The sequence below is a fragment of the Miscanthus floridulus genome, chromosome 11, assembly GCF_019320115.1.
Source record: "Miscanthus floridulus cultivar M001 chromosome 11, ASM1932011v1, whole genome shotgun sequence".
Classification (NCBI taxonomy): domain Eukaryota; kingdom Viridiplantae; phylum Streptophyta; class Magnoliopsida; order Poales; family Poaceae; genus Miscanthus; species Miscanthus floridulus.
The window spans coordinates 64,880,453-64,899,528 of NC_089590.1; the positions used below are offsets into that span (position 1 = coordinate 64,880,453).

Genomic DNA, 19,076 nt, shown 5'->3' on the forward strand with positions numbered 1-19,076 from the left:
ACCAACCAGTCCGTAATCATTCGTCTCGGCCGCTGGCCGCAATCAACGAATTCAATTTCGTCTAATACTCCCATATGTAGTCACGTGCTGGCATTTGGCAGCCGCTCTGTATACAGGCCCCATCAAGAGCTCTCTTAGCAGTTAGCACCAAGAATAATGGCAGTTGATGGCAAAATTTGGCACAAGTTGATTACTTTTTTTTTTGGCCAATTCTCAGCGGTTTTAGCTTTAGATAGAAGCCCATCCAGAGCCCTGTTACACGCAACGCCGACTGATCAAACCCTGAGGTCGTGAGAACGCCTGCGGACGCGAGAGCAGCCGCAACCACCAACCAGCCGTGCCGTGCCCAAACATCCGCCACCGATCACACGAACGAGGTCTCCTTGCCGCCGCCGGCGTCAAAGAACGCGCCGGTCGGGCCGCGTTCCGGAAGCAGCGCCACGGCCACCACCGTTGCGCCGCCCTCCTCGGGCGCGAGGAGCCCCGAGTTCCGTGTCATGTCGGTCCTCACGTACCCGGGGTCCACGCAGTTGACGCGCAGCGCCGGGTGCCTCCTCGCCATCACCCGCGAGGACGCGTTCATGGCCGCCTTGGCCACCTTGTACGCCGAGAACTCCGCGGGCCTCCACCGCACCGGCCTCGAAGTCCTTCAGGAACGCGTCCAGTAACTCGTCCAGCCTCTCCTCGTCGAGGTTGTCGACGTCGTTCAGCTCTTGCTTCAGCTCATCGCTTCTGAAAAACTGCCTCAGGATTCAGGCACACATAAGATTGGTTCAGAGATCAGAATTCTGAAAAATTGATGTGGTTCGGTGGTGAGTTACTCCGAGCAGCCCAAAGCCGGAGGTGACGTTGACAATTATTCCGTCGGAGGAGGACAGTAGGAGGGGCAAGAGGGCTTCCGTGACGTGCTTTACGCCGTAGAAGTTCGTCTGCAGACCTTGCTTTGCGGCGGCGTAAGTTTGCCGGCAGTTTTGCCACATCCACTCAACTCTCTCATGTCGATCCATGTCACTCAACTGCAAGGGCCAAGGAACAGGCACCACTGAGCACTAACACCGCCGTGATTTTTTATCAATTGTCAGGTTTTGTGGAGATGCCAGAACGCTTACCTTTTCCACCGTTGGCTGCGGCGGACCAAAAGAGGGATCGTCTACAAGCTCAACCGCACCGATTGCAGCATTATTCACCTACACGGCTACAGGTCAAATAAAGCACCCAGCACTCAGTGGCCATGTGACCATGTCGAAATCTAGCACCATGCAGACACCGGAGCTCAGAAGGGTGTAACGCCGTGACCTAGGACGACGGCTAAGATCTACTTTATATGTTGAATGGATTACATCTACTAATTAACTCTTTTACGTTTTCGTCCCCGCTTCGCATAAAAGGATCAATCCGAAGTTAATAGCCTCCTAGGTCCAGGCTTTTAAGCTGGTTCGGCACTGCCTCTGGTTCCGATGTGGGACTAAGGCCCCGTTTGGCTTATACCCCATATTTAGTTTGTTTTTTCAGCCGGAACAGTGTTTTTCTCTCACAATAATTCAGCCAACAAGTGTTTTCCAGCCAGTTTCAGCCAAACCGAACGGGCCCTAAATTAACTCCCATGCGCTTTCGTCCTCGCTCCACGCAAAAGAATAAATCCGGAGTTAATTCTCTCATAGAGCTCAGGCTTATAAGTTGGTTCATTTTCCCCTCAACTTCTGATATGTGACTAAAGTCTCGTAGCTACAGTGCCGATGCTACAGTGCCGTCAAACCAGAGCTACAGCCTCGTCGTTTTGCCCAGCCCGTCAAACCGCCCCGTTTAGCGGGGTCTCACATACACCCACTCTTAAAGACTCGACGTCCTCGTCGAGGGTCGAGCCAACCTATCAAACGGGACAAATGTCCAGGATCAACCTGTCTGAGCTCCCGAGCCATATGTCCCGTGAAACCTGTCTGAGCTTCCGAGCCATATGTCCGTGAAACCGTGAGAGTTAGCTCTGAATACCATTAGTAACGCTCCGACCCGAGATGGCGGCTAAGATCCACTCTACACATTGAATGGACTACGCCTGCTAATTAACTCTCTTGCGCTTTCGTCCTCGCTTCACGCAAAAAAATCAAACCAAAGTTAATTCCCTTCCAGGCTCGGGCTTTTAAGCTGGTTCGGCACTGCCTCTTGTTTCGATGTGGGACTAAATTTCCGTAGCTACAATACTCGGTCATTTGGCCTAGCCCATCAAATCGGCCCATTTAGCGGGGTCTCACAAAGGGGAAATGGAAACTCACCAGGATGTCTAGCCTCCCAAAACGGTTCTTCAAGAAACCAGCCAATCGAGAAATGCTCAAAGCATCCAGCCAATCGAGAAATGCTCAAAGCATCACTGACATCCAGCTGATGGAAAATGGCATCGGGGAGCCCCAGCCCTGTGAGCTTGTCGACGGCCACTGCACCCCTCGTCTGGTCCCTAGCGGTCAAAACGACGGTGACCCCGCTGCTGGCCAGTTGCCGGCACACCTCGAATCCGATTCCCTTGTTGCCGCCGGTGACCACAGCAATCCTGGCAACAGCGGAGCCACGGACCAATGTTTCTTGCCTAGCGACCATGACAGCGTGATACAGTTCAGATTTATAGGAAGGATCGCTCCACGGCAAGAGGCCAAGAGCGACCGATCTACTATACCTTGTGGCTACGGAACTGGAGACGGCTCCTTCCATGCGTAGCTGAGCTCGAACAAGAAGAAAGGGGATGACTTGCTCAGATGTAGCAGTGGCACGGTTGGTATGCGTTGTTGTCGACTGGTAATAAACAAACAGAAATCAGTAACTTTCGGTTCGATCATCTTCAAGATGACAAATTGCAGCAGCCATGTGCCGGTTTGCCCGCAGCTACTGCCTACGTGCTGGTAAAAGATTGTGCATCGAAAGGGCCGTTTGAATCATTAGGGATTCGATAATGATATAGCCCAACGTCGCTTCCGATCGAATCGTTCTTATCCATTTGTTCTAAGCCCGATCAAATCGTTCTTATCCATTTGTTCTGAGCCCGCCAACATAGTCTGCTCCTAGGAGCGCAACAACTCCTCCCTCTCCCTTCGATACGCCCTCACCTCACTACCTCCCTCGCCCCCAAATCGAGGCGAGCGGCGGCGCAGACGAGACGACCATCAACGCACCGGCCGCAGGGCAGAAGGGAGCGCAGCAACGGTCGTGCGGGTGCTACACGACAGGCCCCATCGTTGATGACTTCGATGCGGAACAATGGGGCATAGGTTGCGGCGGTCGTGCCGACGAACTTTGCACACGCTAATAGCCACCGGCGCGCCATCGAGCTCCACGCATGCGCCACCGAGCCGGCGAGCTTCCATGATGGATGCTCCAGCAAGCAGGCAAGAGGAGTTTCATGTGACGCCACCCCACTTGTGAGTTACCTGCGTCGCTGCCACACCGGCAAGCTCCGCGTCGGCGTCGAGCTCCGCAACGACGAGTATCCACTCGCCCAAGCAGCAAGGTGACATTGCGTTGCAACAACATGTTGCAAGTGTATGTTCAAGGTGTTTCAACTGTTTGAGATGAATGTTGCAAGTTGTTTACCTGGATGTTGCAAAAATACATGTAGATGTTGCAATACGTATATAAAAATATTTCATCTGTTTCAGATGTATGTTGCAAGTGTTTTATCTAGATATTGCATATGTTTCACGCATATGTTGCTAGTGCATGTTCCAAATGTTTCGGTTGTTTTAGACATATATTGCATTTGTTTCATGTTGAGTGTTTCATGTTCAGAGGTACGATCGGAGGGGCGCATGGATTCCTGCATGTGTGTGCGAAGCGGAGCACACGTGGGCGGTCCTCGCGTGGCCTTCTTCCTCGGCAGCGTAGTAGGCAGTCGGCACGCACACGCCAGGCTGAGGCTGGGAACAGACGGTGGAGTAAAAAGCGCGCGCATGTAGCCACAGCGCGGTGCGCACGGAGGTGGTTTCCTCTCCCACCGCCTCCTCATGCTGTAATTTGGCGCGTTCCACGGGAAACGGAGCTACGAATCAGAGCGGGCGGGGCACGCGACACAGACCAGGCGCGAGCGTCCATCCGCTAGCTCTACCATTTGGGATTATGAGAATTTGGATGAAAAAACTCTACACCATCTATGCAGGAGAGATTTTAGAGCATTATTTACTCACATACTTTTAGAATCCCAAAATCCTACGAAACTTGGAAGCCGTGGGATACTTAGAATCCAAGAATTTTTATCCCATTCAAAGGGCACCTAAACCTTCTGTAAATCATAGCAAAGACATAGACATTTATGTATATATAGGCATATTCAAACCCTAAGAACACACACCTACTCCTATGAGCACATCCGAAAAACTAAGGCTAGACCCTAATGATGGCACACATAAACTTTTTCTCCCTATGAGCACCTTCTAAAGACTAAAACTGGATCGACAGGTCTCGAGATTACCATAGGCATCTCGCTGTCATGAGGCACGTCGCCTATCACCAAAAGAACAACGCCGTTAAATCCTAAGATAAATCTAGAAAAATACGAGCACTTACGTCAAATCAAGGACTTAAACCTGAGTAAATATGTTTTCACCACAAAGAAGCCAACCAGCTAAGCTATGCTTAGTTCACATGCATCTAAATCTTAACATTACTAAATTAGATATATCCAGCAAAATCTCTACATTAATCCTCATGAGATGTTCAGTTCAAAAACAAACTACTCATGAGATGTAATAGAAAAATATAAATACAATAATTGCTTATAAATATCATAAACATCTGGCCTTCAACTAATAGACTCTAATCATCGTTACCAACAATAGTCAATGAATTTATTATGTTTTATAAAAAAAAATTACCACACAATTATGAAAATCCATAAACTACTCCCTACATTTAATTACCTACCTATACCATTATGAAATATAATTCATAATAACTTCTTAAATTTGTGTCTAAACACTACCAAAATGGTGGAGTTCTCCTAATGTTCTAAGTAGTAATAAGAACAATACACCAGTCCTAGCACACGGGATCCTCCCTAGGAGACATTTGGTAGGACAATCCGGTGAGAATGACAATGGTATGGTGATTGGGAGAATCAAGTAGCGACGGTGAGCCTTAGTGTGGCTTGCGGCACTTGTTTGGTTACACAAGCTTTTGTGGCAAGCTCAACACCGTGACATATTCTTTATGGATCTATAGCATGGACCAGAGGTTGTGTTTTGGTAACCCATACCATGGGATACATCCTTGTCTTCAAAAGGTTGTCCTCTCTTAACTTTCTCTTTACCTTACGCATTAAGTTTTCGCATTGTGCTTGTTTTGCATGGCTTTTATCTCTAGATTAGCATTGGTTGGTTGATAGAAATGCTTCTAGTTTAGTTTGCAAAACTCTTTGTGAGTTGGTTAAGATAGGTCACACTAGAAAGTCTAAGGTGCATACATACTAGTTAGTTTATGTTTTCTTGTGTAGATCAGGTTGAGCCAATGTTAAGGTTTTAAGCTAAAGTGACCTCACTCCCTCCCTCTTGGACTCATGAAAAGCAAAACGCTGTTAGATTCTAAAATAAATTTAGAAAAATATAGACACCTGCATTAAGTTAAGAAATTACTCAGATGGGAGATTTCACAAAAAAAATCTAATCTAATCAGTTGAGGTACACTCGGATTGCTCCGAACATTTGTGTGTCATGTCGTGCCACACTGCTCCTGCTGCACCATGACTCCTAGATCCAAAGCAGAGAACGTTCCTTGCGTTTGCAGAGTGCTGACACACCCCCATCCTGTTCGCAGACTTATCAGTCATAATACAGTATTTTTCTCTCACAACAAAACGGCACCAGCCGACTTATAAGCCACAGAAACGATCAAACGAACAGGGTGATTATCTTGCCATGCAAAAAGGGTCTGTGTCAGACTGTCAGTAGGGGCAAAAAACCCCTCCAACTCGTTAAAAAAAAGGTCAGTGCCACTATATATGTATTACCAGGTCAGTAGGGGCCAAAACCCCCTCCAACTCGTTCAAAAAATCAAATGGCATGCATCATCAGGTCATCACCACAAACGTTCCCAAACATAATCAATTTATTACCAGAATCGTCCAGCACCATTCGCTACCACACTCTCAAACAAGCAACATACCATGCATGATACCAAGTGGTCCAAATACACCGTGAGAAGCAGCCGCAGCGAGCCAGGCCGATCCAGAAATCACACGAAGGAGGCCAGCTTCTTGCCCTCCTCAAAGAAAGCGCCGGTCACCCTGCCGTCCGGTAGCAGTGCTACCTTCACCACGTTGCTCGCGCCCTCCTCCGGCGTCAGGAGCCCCGAGTGTAAGGTTATGTCACTTTTGACATAGCCGGGATGCGCGCAGTTAATGCGCAGCGCGGGCTGCTTCGCCGCCAGGATCCTTGAGTACGCGTTCACGGCCGCCTTGCTCACCTTGTAGGCCGCGAACGCTACTGGCCACCCGCGTGCTTCTGCTGTGCCGGCCTTGAAGTCTCTGAGGAACTGGTCCAGCAGCTGGTCCAGCCTCTCCTCGGTGAGCTTGCTCACGTCGTTCACCTCTTGCTTCAGATCCTCGTTTCTGAAATGCTGTATTGATGAAGAACTTCTTTTAAGACAACTGACGACCACTGAGCCAATTGGGGAGTGGCCTATGAATGGCTGGATTGGATGTTGAATTTGATCAATAAGAAGGTACCCTTAGCAACCCAAAGTCGGAGGAGACATTAACGATTCTTCCATCGTCGGAGGCTTTCAGCAGAGGCAGCAAGGCTTCGATCACATGCTTTGTGCCGTAGTAGTTTGTCTGCAGGCCTTCCTTTGCAGCGTTGTAGGTCTCCCGGCAGTTTCGCCACAACCATTCAAGCCTCTGATCCCTATCCATGAGATTGAACTGTCGCACACATGAACAGAAAAGCTTGTTCAGTAGTAGACAATTAAGGTATAGATTCAGGGTTTCTTTAGATTATTCTTAACCATGAAAGATATGGGTTATTTAGATACATAATTAGAGGCTTACTTTAATTTTTTTATAATGGTAGAGGTAGGCAACTTAGATGCAAATCTTAGAGTATTACTTTAGGTTAAATTTTACAATAATAGATGTGGATGATTTGGAAGCATACTAAATTAGATTGTTACTTTAGGATACTTTTTATAACGATGGAAGTGGACGATTTAGAATCAAAACTAAATCTATAATAATGTGTCATGAAGACCTTGCCTTACAAAATTAATCATTGGATACTAACAAGCGTCATTCCACTAGACATCATTTTTACTATTACTAATTCAGGGCTTTAATAGTGCCTTCACGTTGATCCTTTCAAGACGTGCTAGAAAAAAGATAAATTTCATAGATCCTTACAAAAATCAGAAACACCAAGCCGTCTATTTAGCGTAATCTAATTACAACTAAAAATAGTAACCATTATATTTGTTTTGTTTTCTAAATAATTACACACCTCTTCCATTATTTAAAAAGGTCTAAAGTAACCGCCTAATCTTGATCCAGATTACCTACCACTGCCATTATGTAAAATAACACAAAGTAACCCTAATATTTATCTAAATTATCCACACGTCCCATTTTGAGAAAGACTACAATCCATTATCTGATTTTGATCCCTAAGAAACTCCATAACAGAAATCATATCACTTCTGACTTTTGAAACCGAACAAAAGTACCCCCCCCCCCCCCCCCCCCCCCTTCACCATTTCAAAATGGTTTTCCAGCCATTTTTGTTGACGTGGTAATGGAGCCCACATGTCAGATGGTCTCTCTCTTTCTCTCTTGTTTTACTCTTAACTGAAAAATCATAACATTTCATATGAAGTCGAATCAAGATAAATCTATATCCAGATTGTAGATCTTGATCCGATCTACAACTTTGTAGTTTAGATCATTTAGGGCTCAAATATTTTTTTAAGATATTATATTTTTAAAAATTCAAATCTTTGAACTTTGAAACAGCCTCGGATGTAGATATGGCCTATACCAAAGTTGTTACTCACTTCTATCATTATTAATATAAAAATTCGAAAAGTATGCATGCATAAATGTGTGTCACTATTTAGATCCTATAAGCATCTACATTGAATTGAGTCAAATACATAGCTGAATCAACGGTTTCAACTGAACACATATTGAGTACATGTATATGAAGGTGTCATGTAAAGGGGGAAATATTAATAGCAATGGGGAAGTATATAAGATAATTGATAACTAAAGTCTGTCACAACTCACAAGTGGAGAAAGATCAGAAAGTAGCAATATAAGTATTCTATTATAATATACAACACATGGAGTATCTAGTGAACATATGTCAAACACAAATGGAAATGTGATGCAAATGGAGAAAACATGAAATGAGGATGGAAAAATATATAAAATAATTATACTTGTATCAACAAAGAAAAAGAAATGTATTTATCAATAATGTGTTAGAATATGAACACATGAGAGAGAGTTTTAAACTAAACATAGGTTAACACATGAAGGTGTCATGTAGAGCAGAAAATTATGAATTAGGATGGAAATGTGTATAGAACAATGGGTAAACTAAAATATCACAACTCAATACAAATAAAAAAGTATCTACATGAGCATTGTATTAGAATATAAGCAAATAAGAGAAATAAAAAATAAAGAATTTTGACTAGTCATGGCTCCAAATCTATATGTAAATAAATTTGTAATACTTATATCCTTTATAATTACTGACCCATGAGGTAGCACTAGTATATGGACTAGCATATCCTAGTGTCTACCACTAGGAGAAAATATAAACCTCACCTTTTCCTCTCTCGATTCTAGATCATCAACAGGATCTTGAGAGTACACGACCCCACCAACCGCGGCATTATTTACCTACAAATATACAAGTGAAGTACTATTGATCACCGGCGGGCCAGTCAAGCTTTTGAGACGCCAGAAGATGATGACTTACTAGGGTATCTTTTCTTTTTTTTTGAATCGGAAGCTTTTATTAAACCAAAGAGCAGTACATCGAGTTGATACTCAGCCTTACCAGGATATCTAACTTCCCGAATCGGGTATTCAAGAAGTTTGCTACTCGAGCAATGCTAGAAACGTCCGTGATATCAAGCTGGTGAAAAAGAACATCGGAGAGAGCCAGCCCTTTGAGCTTCTCGATGGCTTCCGCGCCCATCCCCTCGTCCAATGCTGTCAAAACGACGGTGATGCCATTGACGGCCAGCTGTCGGCACACCTCTAGCCCGATACCTCTGTTCGCACCGGTGACCACGGCAATTCTGCTAAAGCACCAACCACAATAGTACTGAGCCTGATCCTTGTAGTAATTTTGAGTAAATTAAATGTACACCGGGTCATTCAACTCAACTAGATGCACACTCTTTTTGTGTGTGTGTGTGTGTGGGTGGGGGGGGGGGGGGGGGGGGGGGGGGGGGGCTAAAATCCTCTTCACGACCACCCAACCAATAGGTCAACACCACAACTCTATTATGGATTGTAACTTAGGGCACAACAACCCAACTCAAAAGACTTGCACAAGATGCATCACTAAGCATGAACTAAACAACTCAAAAACACATCCCAACAACTACACGCCTAAGAAGACACTTAGAAAGAAACCTTATTGCCATTGAGGAATAACGCTGAACCGAAAGGCCTCCAAGACATCAAAGATGTCAGCGGCGGTCTTCATACATGCCAGAGTTAAAGTTTTAATCTGAAGATCCATGGCAGGAGGTTAGAAGTGTGCCGACACTAGCACAAAGCTAGGTAGAGCTACAACATGCACCCATGGGCTAGCCTCCCCAGGGTCCGATTGTAGGTGCCCCAGATCGATGAGCCGCTCCCAAGGATGGGCCTGCCACATTTATCCCTCATGCGTGGCATTCGTCGGATCTGAGAGAAACAAAATTAAGTGCCTCGCCGTCACACAGCCTTCTAGCAGCGACAATGTGCCATGGGGGATTTTTTTTTAATTTTAACACTTTTTAAAAACTAATTCTAAATCGAATACTGTCGGTTTTTTTTAAACTAACATTTTTTGCCGCGCCTATTGCCCTGACGCGGCCAAATGCCTGTGCCGCGCCATGCATGATGGCGCGGCAACGGGCTGACGTGGCAGCGACCGGAATCGCTGACCGCTGATGTGGCGGCGACCGGAATCGCTGACCGCTGACGTGGCAGGGCCTGCCGCGCCACCGATCTTGACGCGGCAGTGCCGCGCCCTGATCCGTGGCGCGGCAGAGCCCACGACGCCTACTGTGAGACTGCAGGGCACCGCGCGAGCGATGAAGTGGGCACGCCTACTCTACAGGAGCTGACACCTTTCCGCGGCGTGCACAGTGCCGCCTCAGAGAGCATCGCGGCCAATGCCAGAGGTGAGCAGTAGTGTATGGGCTGAGCCAGGGCATCGTCGGCACGTGTCTCCTGCACCACGTGCGGCACGCTAACGCCTGCGCGAGCAGTCAGTCAGCACTCGTACCAGGGGACTGCCTTCTGACGTGACCCTTTCTGGAGTCGCGCAGGCGTCAGCGTGCCGCACGTGGTGCAGGAGACACGTGCCGACGATGCCCTGGCTCAGCCCATACGCTACTGCTCACCTCTGGCATTGGCCGCGATGCCCTCTGAGGCGGCACTGTGCACGCCGCGGAAAGGTGTCAGCTCCTGCAGAGTAGGCGTGCCCACTCCATCGCCCGCGCGGTGCCCTGCAGTCTCACAGCCGCGCCAAGATCCGTGGCACGGCAGGCCCTGCCGCGTCAGCGGTCAGCTATTTCGATCGTCGTCATGTCAGCCCGTTGCCGCGCCACCATGCATGGCGCGGCACAGGCATTTGGCCGCACCAGAGCAATAGACGCGGCCAAAAGTGTTAGTTTAAAAAAAATCCGACTGTGTTAGATTTAGAATTAGTTTTCAAAAAGTGTTAAAATTAAAAAAAATTAGAATTAGTTTTCAAAAAGTGTTAAAATTAAAAAAAAAAATCCCATGGGGAGAGGGTGAAGGCAAGCTGGAGCGGAGGCCGGATGCTGCAGGGACCTGGTACTGGGAGCTCGGCGCCTCGGCCAGATCCTCACTTTGACGGTTATTAAGTTCGGTGAGCATACAGGAAAAAGTTTAAGGGACTCTGATACACTCTTTTACTATCTTCTTAGGACACGGCACGCGAGCATTGAGCATGGCGATATCATATATGGCATGAACGTACCTTGTGTTGCGAGGACGGAAGATAGCGTCTTCCATGAGCGTGCGCTAGCTGCGAGCTCGAGCAGCAGGGATGGGAGCTGTCTTGCTCCAAAACTGATCGGTCTGGCCAGATATATGTGGTTAGAGAAGAACAGAGAATGAACACGCATCTCGTCGACGATGATATATTTCGAAAGCTTGGTGGTTAGCAGTGTTAAGCAGTCGACCATCACGTGAACTAGCTAGGACAAACGATAAGATCGTGGATTTGTGGAACACTGGAACGTGATACACACGCCAACAGTTCCGTGGCTTGTGACTTGTGTGGTCTCCGTTCTGTCCACCAGCAGACATCGAATTGACGGTTGCCAAAACCTGTCCTTCACGATTCCTTCCGCCCAGTGAAAAAAAAAAACATGCGGCAGAGCTATACGTGAACGTGACAGACACCGGAGACCTGGACGTCCAATCTGGCGCGTCGCGTCGGACCATGGGTCCCATAACTGATACTCCCTCCTCCCCATAATAAAAGGCGTTACGGGATACTGTCAACGTTAACTGATTTATAAAAAATACGTGTAATATTATCTATATCACTAGATGAGTTTGTTACGAGAATATATTAAACGATCTAGGTATGTTATTCTTTTATATGTGTAAATAGTTACAGTTAAAAAAAGATGACTTCTCGAGAAGCGAGAATGACTTATTTTGGGATAAAGGGCGTAACAATCAACCCATTCATGTCACACACCATGCATTCGTCGTCCTTCTCATGTGCTCCCTCCGTCCTAAAAAGAGTGTCGTTTTTTACTTTCAGACATTTTATTTGACCATCCGTCTTATTCAAATTTTTTCTATAAATATTATATATTTTGTTATGACTTATTTTATTTCAATAATGATTTATTTATTTTATAATTTACACAAAATTTTTGAATAAGACGAACGATCAAACACGATGTCTAAAAGTAAAAAAAAAACATCACTCTTTTTGGGATGGAGGGAGTACAGCTAGAGGAACCCTGTCGCAGCACACTAGAGAATGATTGAACAAACTAGTGTTTAAATCCAGGGGCTAAAGTTTAGAGGTGTCACGTCAGGGTGTTTGGATAGTAGTAATAAAATAAATTATAGAAGTCCTCGGTAATCTACGAGACAAATTTATTAAGCCTTATTAATCCGCCATTAGCACATGCAACTGTAGCACAACATTGTCAAATCATAGACCGATTAGGTTTAAAAAATTCATCTCGCAAATTAGTCACAAATTATGCAATTAGTTATTTTTTTTAGTCTATATTTAATATTCTATACATGTATCAAACATCCGATGTGATAGGGACCAAAGTTTAGGAGTTTAGTCCATATCATATTGGATGTTTAGACACATGTATGGAGTATTAAATATAGAGTAATTACAAAACTAAATGCATATATTGAGACTAATTTGTGAGACTAATTTTTTAAGCCTAATTAGCCCATAATTTAATAATGTGGTGCTACAGTAAATATGTGCTAATGATGAATTAATTAGGCTTAATAAATTCGTCTCGCGGATTACTGAGGACTTATGTAATTTATTTTATTATTACTATCCAAACACTCCACATGTGACACCCGATGTGACATATCTAAACTTTAGCCCCTAAATTTAAACACCCCCACTTATTGCACCATCGGAAAACAAGTCACCGCAACATCACAAAACACTTCTCGATCTCTATTTCTGTCTGGATCAAAACAAAACAGTAACATCCATATAAAATGTAATTGTAACAAAATCAACATATATTTTTTAGAATTACACAGTGCAACACAGACGTTCACAACGTACGCATACTCACCCCTATAAATGCACGCACAAAAACTCTACCCCTATGAGCATCTTCGAAGATTGGGCCAGCAAATCCTCGAGATTGAGATTGACGAACCTATGAGCACTATTGACAGGAACGTCGTCTACCACTGAATACACAACGCCGTTAAATATTTACTCCTACGGAAAGTCGAACCTAGGACCTGAAGTGCTACTCGGACCCTTGTAACTACTAGGCTACATGCCATTTCGTAGCAAAATCAACTTATTGTCGAGATATCTAGTTATAATTGCTACAAAATAAAACAAATGCATATAGATACACATCTCCATCTCGATAAAAACATATCAAAATTCATTTATTATGCAGTGCAACATCGCGAAAAAAATCATGGCAACAAAATCGACTTGATGAACGGCTGACTTTAAGCCAAGCCACCAAACAATGTCTACAATTGTAGTAGGTGGTAGCTATGACTATTATAAGTTCATTTGGGAGAACTGTGCCCCTTCCAAAAGTTAAGTTTTTTGGCTACATATTGTGGCAGAACCGTCCAAAATAACACACTTACGGAGGCGATTGTCTTCCACTAGACACTAAGCACCTCGAATGTGAGCTACATCAGACAGTTCCGTCGAGCATACCCCATAAGAGAACACAAAAATTCATATTTTTCCATCAGGATCATAAATGAGAGAATAAAGCTTACAACATTTTAGCCATTTCTTACATCACTTTTCATGCAACATCAGAGTATAATATGTATTATTTATAATAGCGGAATATAATCACGTTATTAGAGTCTCAGTGAAAATAAAATCATTTAATGACAAGTTAAACATTAACATGATGATCCATTATATACATCATAGCAGGTTATAAGTTTTTCCATTGTAAAACATTTTGGGTGAAAATTTCAAATAAACTCTATGTCCGCAACGTTAAGAAAATCCTCGCTAAGCCCACCAGGAGGTTTCCACACACAAGTGCCAGCTCCACATGTTCTTGTCACCTGCAAAGGGTAGAATAAACCCTGAGTACTCAATTGTACTCCGCAAGGCTTACCTGTCAGGAGAAAATAAAAGACTCTAAGGATATGCAAGGCTATCTGGCTCGTGGTTATTGCATCTGTAGGAAGCAGTACTAAAAGTGCGTCCTTATATTCAATTTCATTAGCAGTCACCATTAGTTCATTAACTAACCATTCTATATAAGCACCTATGCTACTTTCAAACAGGTGGTTAGCAATCAGACCATTTTATCATCTTTTATATTCTAGTTCTTACTACAGTGCTAGTAGCCCTGGGCAAATTTTATCGAGAACCGAGAACCGAACCAAAAAAACCCGAGAACCGAACCGAATTTACCAAGAACCAAAATCTCGATTCCCTGCTCGGTTCCCATTTCCTAAGAACCAAAATTTGTTCGGTTAATTCGGTTCCTCTCCTCGGTTAACCGAACTAATCGAGGAACTGAACTCCCGCCTCCCAGAGACCCAGAGTCCCGACGCCCCCTGCGACAGCCAACCTCCCGCAGCGCCACATCCCCGCTCAGAGTCTGACGCGCCATCCTGAGTCGCTGATTTTTTGGAAGCCGGAGTTGGTCGGTTAGTTCGGTTCAGAATCGGAACCGAACCGAACTAACCGAAGCCGAACTTCGTCGGTACTGATATTTTGGAAGAACCAATCGGTACCGACCTTCCTAGGAACCGAAGAACCGAGGAACCAAGGATTCGGTTCGGTTCGGTTCGATAGTACCAAATGCCTAGGGCTACGTGCTAGATCATAGACAACTCGTACCTGATTACCCGGCGATTTACGAATTAATGTGCTCAGCTGGGTACCCCAAAACACACGTCCCGCTTATACCCCAGGCATAAGCAGGACCAACCCACCACTCTCCTATCAAGGGGTCCAGGTTCCTGTCCAAATTTGGACTCTAAGCCCCCACACCTGAGTCCCAAACTTAGTGTGGTGCTTAGATGTCCACCATCCCCATCTCCAATCAGTCGGTCCGGAAAGAGCCAAAACCCACGACAAGAGAGCAATGAGTCTTCCCTGCTCCCATAAACAAGTATGTGCTCATGATAATAAGTCTGTGACTTGACTAGAATCCAATGCAACGGTCGGTCCTTAACTGGCATAGATGGAACAAGTGCAACCCGAGCCTCGCTCGAATGCCAACCAAGTCCAGATCCAAAGTACCATTCCGCCCGGTCTCCAATTACCATTCATATATATTTTCTAGGTGATAATAACATAATAGTAATAATAATATCTTTCCTATCTCTCGCGAGTGACAGGTAATCACTCGACTTGTACCGGAGTCCTATAGCATAGCAATCTACACGATCCTGTCATACTAGTAAAACTCATAGGATAAGGATATATATATATATATATATATATATATATATATATATATATATATATATATATATATATATATATATATATATATATATATATATGCAAGTGAGTTTCATTCAACTCCTTAAACTTAATGCACAAGCATAAATTAAAGTGCAGAATAATAGGGGTTATGCACCGGGGCTTGCCTGGGTAAGATATAACCAAAAATTAGTATTCCATCGTGGCGACATGATCACCAAGGCACCATCTTTTCTGCTACTCCGGTCGACTCCATGATCTATCATTGTTCCTATTATGACATACGTGGATGCAATGCAGAGACGTAATTAATCAAAGGCAACCGCAACCCTTAAACTACGTTTACGCCTCTCACGCTAACGAGCTAGCTCTAGTGACTAACGTACTAGGCCATGTATCCATGTTGTCGAATAAGGCGTTATTTCCCAACAAATGTTTTAGTTCTACAACCCCAAGGTGTTCCTCTATTTCGTTGATTTAATATATATTCGAACTAGGACTCATTAGCTACCTTAGTAAACTAATTATCCCAAGTTACAAAAAATTACAGAGAACTCATAATAATACAATGAAACTACTGTAAAATTTTCAAGTCTATCACTTGCATCATTTGATCACAATAATTCATACAAAATGATATCTTAATGATACTAAGCACTTTAAAATAACCAGAGCAACCCTAAAAATAGCGCCAACGAGATGAACAAAATACATTAACAGATAGATCTTGATTTTAGGAACCTAACAAAATTGGTTTCACTATTTTTAGATCCCTAAATGATTTTATATCTAAATAACAAAAATCAGCTCAAAATTTATTTTAGAAAACCTTTTCTAATTCCCTGGAAAACGAAAAGGGCACCGCGGCCCACTCGGCCTAGCGCGAGGCGCGACCACGCGCGGCAAGCCGGCCTAACAAGCGGCCCAAGGCAGGGAGCCCGCGAGCGCCGGCAACCTTGCAAAAAGGAACCTGGATACTATAAGAACTACATGGCGCAACGCGCCACTATTCCAATAGAGAAGGGGTTTGCGCTCAACACCCTGCAAAGACTCATCTTTGCGACGGGCATGTCCCCGAGCGTGCGCGCAACGGCGCAGCGCACCAACGGCATACGACGATTACACCGGCCAACGACAGGGTTACCCGGCGGCCGGAAGGGGTCTAATACCTAAACCTAACCAAAGCGGGACCCTGGGAGGTGGCTAGGCGACTAGCGGGGCCCTACAACGGTCTGGCCACGGCAGCAGGCGGAAACAGCGCCATTCCGACGATGACGAAGCCATTCCGGTGAGCACGAGCGATACTAGAGCAAAAGGAAAAATGATACAGCATCGGAAGCTCACCAAAGACACCGCTATGGTGTTGGTTGAGGCAGAAGAAGACTGGGCAGGGCTGGCGGTGCTCCAGGATGAACATCGGCGTATCACCACGTCTCCTGCGAGCGCCCTGGCCAAATAAGGCGAGCACCGTGCAGAGAAAGTTAAGACGAACTCGGGGACGTGAGCAATTGAACTCGAAGGACTTACCCCCAACTCTACCATCACGGCGGCGTGCATGATCGGCGTCGAGCAAGACGTCCAACCGCTGACTGGAGGAGCTTGTTTACGCCTTGATGCGGGTCGGGCTGCTAGCTAGCTTCTATGTCTAGTCGCTGAAGCGCTGGAGCGAAGTGAGAGGCCGCGTACAGCAAGTGTTAAGATCGCGAAGCAGTGCGATTTCTTCGGTCGGCACGGGCAGACGATGCAGCAGTTCTTCAAGGCTACGCCAATAGTGTTAATGAAGCAGGACGTCCGCAGGGGCGGGGTTTAGAGAGAGAGCGTCCTGGAGCGCTGGGACAGCTCGACCCTGGCGGAACGCGGACGGTGGCAGCACGGGCAGCGGTGCAGCGAGACATGCGTTGATTGCTCGGCATGCAGGGCAGCGGCAGCTCTCCCTCTATGCACAGCAAGGAAATAAATTGGACGTCGTGCACACTCTACCCTTTCTCCTTCATGACCGGCTGAGGGGTAGGCAGGCAGCAACAGCTTTGATTGCTCGACGTGCAAGGCAGCAGTGTCTCTCTCTCAGTCCAGATCAGACCAGCACATGCACCAGCGGCCAGCAACAACGTGTGGTGCAGTGCGTGTGTGAGTGTGCAACTTTCTTTCTTTTTTCTTTTTTTTTTACTAGATATATATGTAATTATGTAATTATAAATATGCCATCATTCCTTTCACTAATCTACGTACACATATGCATATACCCACTGTACGTTTATGTATATATATTTATCTATAGAGATTTACTCAGAAAGAAATAAGTTTGGACACTACTTTAATTAATATAGCAGCATGCTTATCAAAATAAAACACATGAGTGTATATATACCTATATATATTTCTATCGGTTTACTAATTTAGACAATTAGCGATATCTAGCTACAAGAAAAATTTCACCAAAGCTCGAATTTAAATTAGATTCAAAAGCTATATATATATATATATATATATATATATATATATATATATATATATATATATATATATATATATATTCTATTTAACAATGTATTTTGTTTCCTCCTATTTTTCTTATTAGGATCTCGTTAGCGTATTTTCACCTAAAATAAACTAACTTACAACACTCATTTAATTTTTCTTAACCACAGAAGTGAGTCATATAAGATACACGTGCCATTGTTTAGAACTACTTATTCTACTCTTCGCGTTAGGATTTTTCATTTAACACATATAGGCATTTAAGTAAGCTAGCTCACTATATTAATTAGATCCATCTCTTAGGCCATAATCTCAGTGCTTAGCGAGCTCGTAACACCAGAGGTGTTGCAGCTACTCGTCCAAGAATGCATCCAAACGTGGGAGAATTTACTCAAGAAACACTGCATTGACTCAGACCTATGTGAGTTGTGCAGCACTCAGGTTGAAAAGCCACAGCTCACCTTATTGCTGGTTGCGCCTTTGCGGTTGGTTTCTGGCACTGGCTCTGTGTGCAAATTGGAGAAGACGATGTCGCTGCTCTTTGATGCGTTTGGCCGCCATCCACCATCCCTGCAGCCCACTCCAATTCATTTCTTCTACTTTGTTGCTGGCATTTCTAGAAGCAGCACATGCACGATGTTGTGTTCCTTTCCCTGCTTTCATGCCTCTTCATGGAGTGTCACGAAGATGCCGAGCTATGGGCATGTAGGCTACCCCCACAGGAGAGAGATGTTGCCCCCCCCGCCGCTAATATCCCATAAATGACATGTACCCCCTCGGTTCCAAATTATAAATCACTTGTCTATCATTTACCTTTTATTTCCTCTAATAAAACTCCAACGGATCTTATGAGTAGCTTTGAGCGCCCAAGGTGGAAGAACCGTTGCTGACCCTCCTCAATATTAGTATTAGGTCAAGCCCTGCCACTGGAATGCATTTTGGCATTGCCTTGTAAGTTGTAATCCGTATTTGGAACCTTGAATGTCAACTGCCCTTCCCAGTTTCTTGGTTTCTTTTCCTTTTTTAGTTTGATGTGGTTGAGAACTCTTATGTACTTTCAATATAAGCAAAGTTTGTCTCTTACTCTCTCACACACACTTTTTATATGTTTATTTGTTTTGTCCCGCGTCACTACTTTTTTCTTTGACCATCAATTTAAAAAAATATATACTCCCTTCATTTTAATTTATAAGTCGTTTTGAATTTTCTAGA

General features: G+C 44.6%; 1 long non-coding RNA gene and 1 pseudogene across 1 annotated transcript; both read right to left on the bottom strand.

Annotated features, from left to right (window-relative positions):
- Positions 1–26: 26 nt before the first annotated feature.
- On the bottom strand, positions 27–11,390 carry LOC136492082 (uncharacterized; annotated as a pseudogene).
- A 2,311-nt stretch (positions 11,391–13,701) lies between these two features.
- Positions 13,702–17,322, bottom strand: LOC136490763 (uncharacterized). The gene is made up of 4 exons (XR_010767850.1): positions 16,914–17,322; positions 16,731–16,833; positions 15,554–15,657; positions 13,702–14,008 (listed from the first exon to the last, which is right to left on the bottom strand). It is a non-coding gene; the product is annotated as an uncharacterized lncRNA (long non-coding RNA).
- Between the last annotated feature and the right edge of the window lie 1,754 nt (positions 17,323–19,076).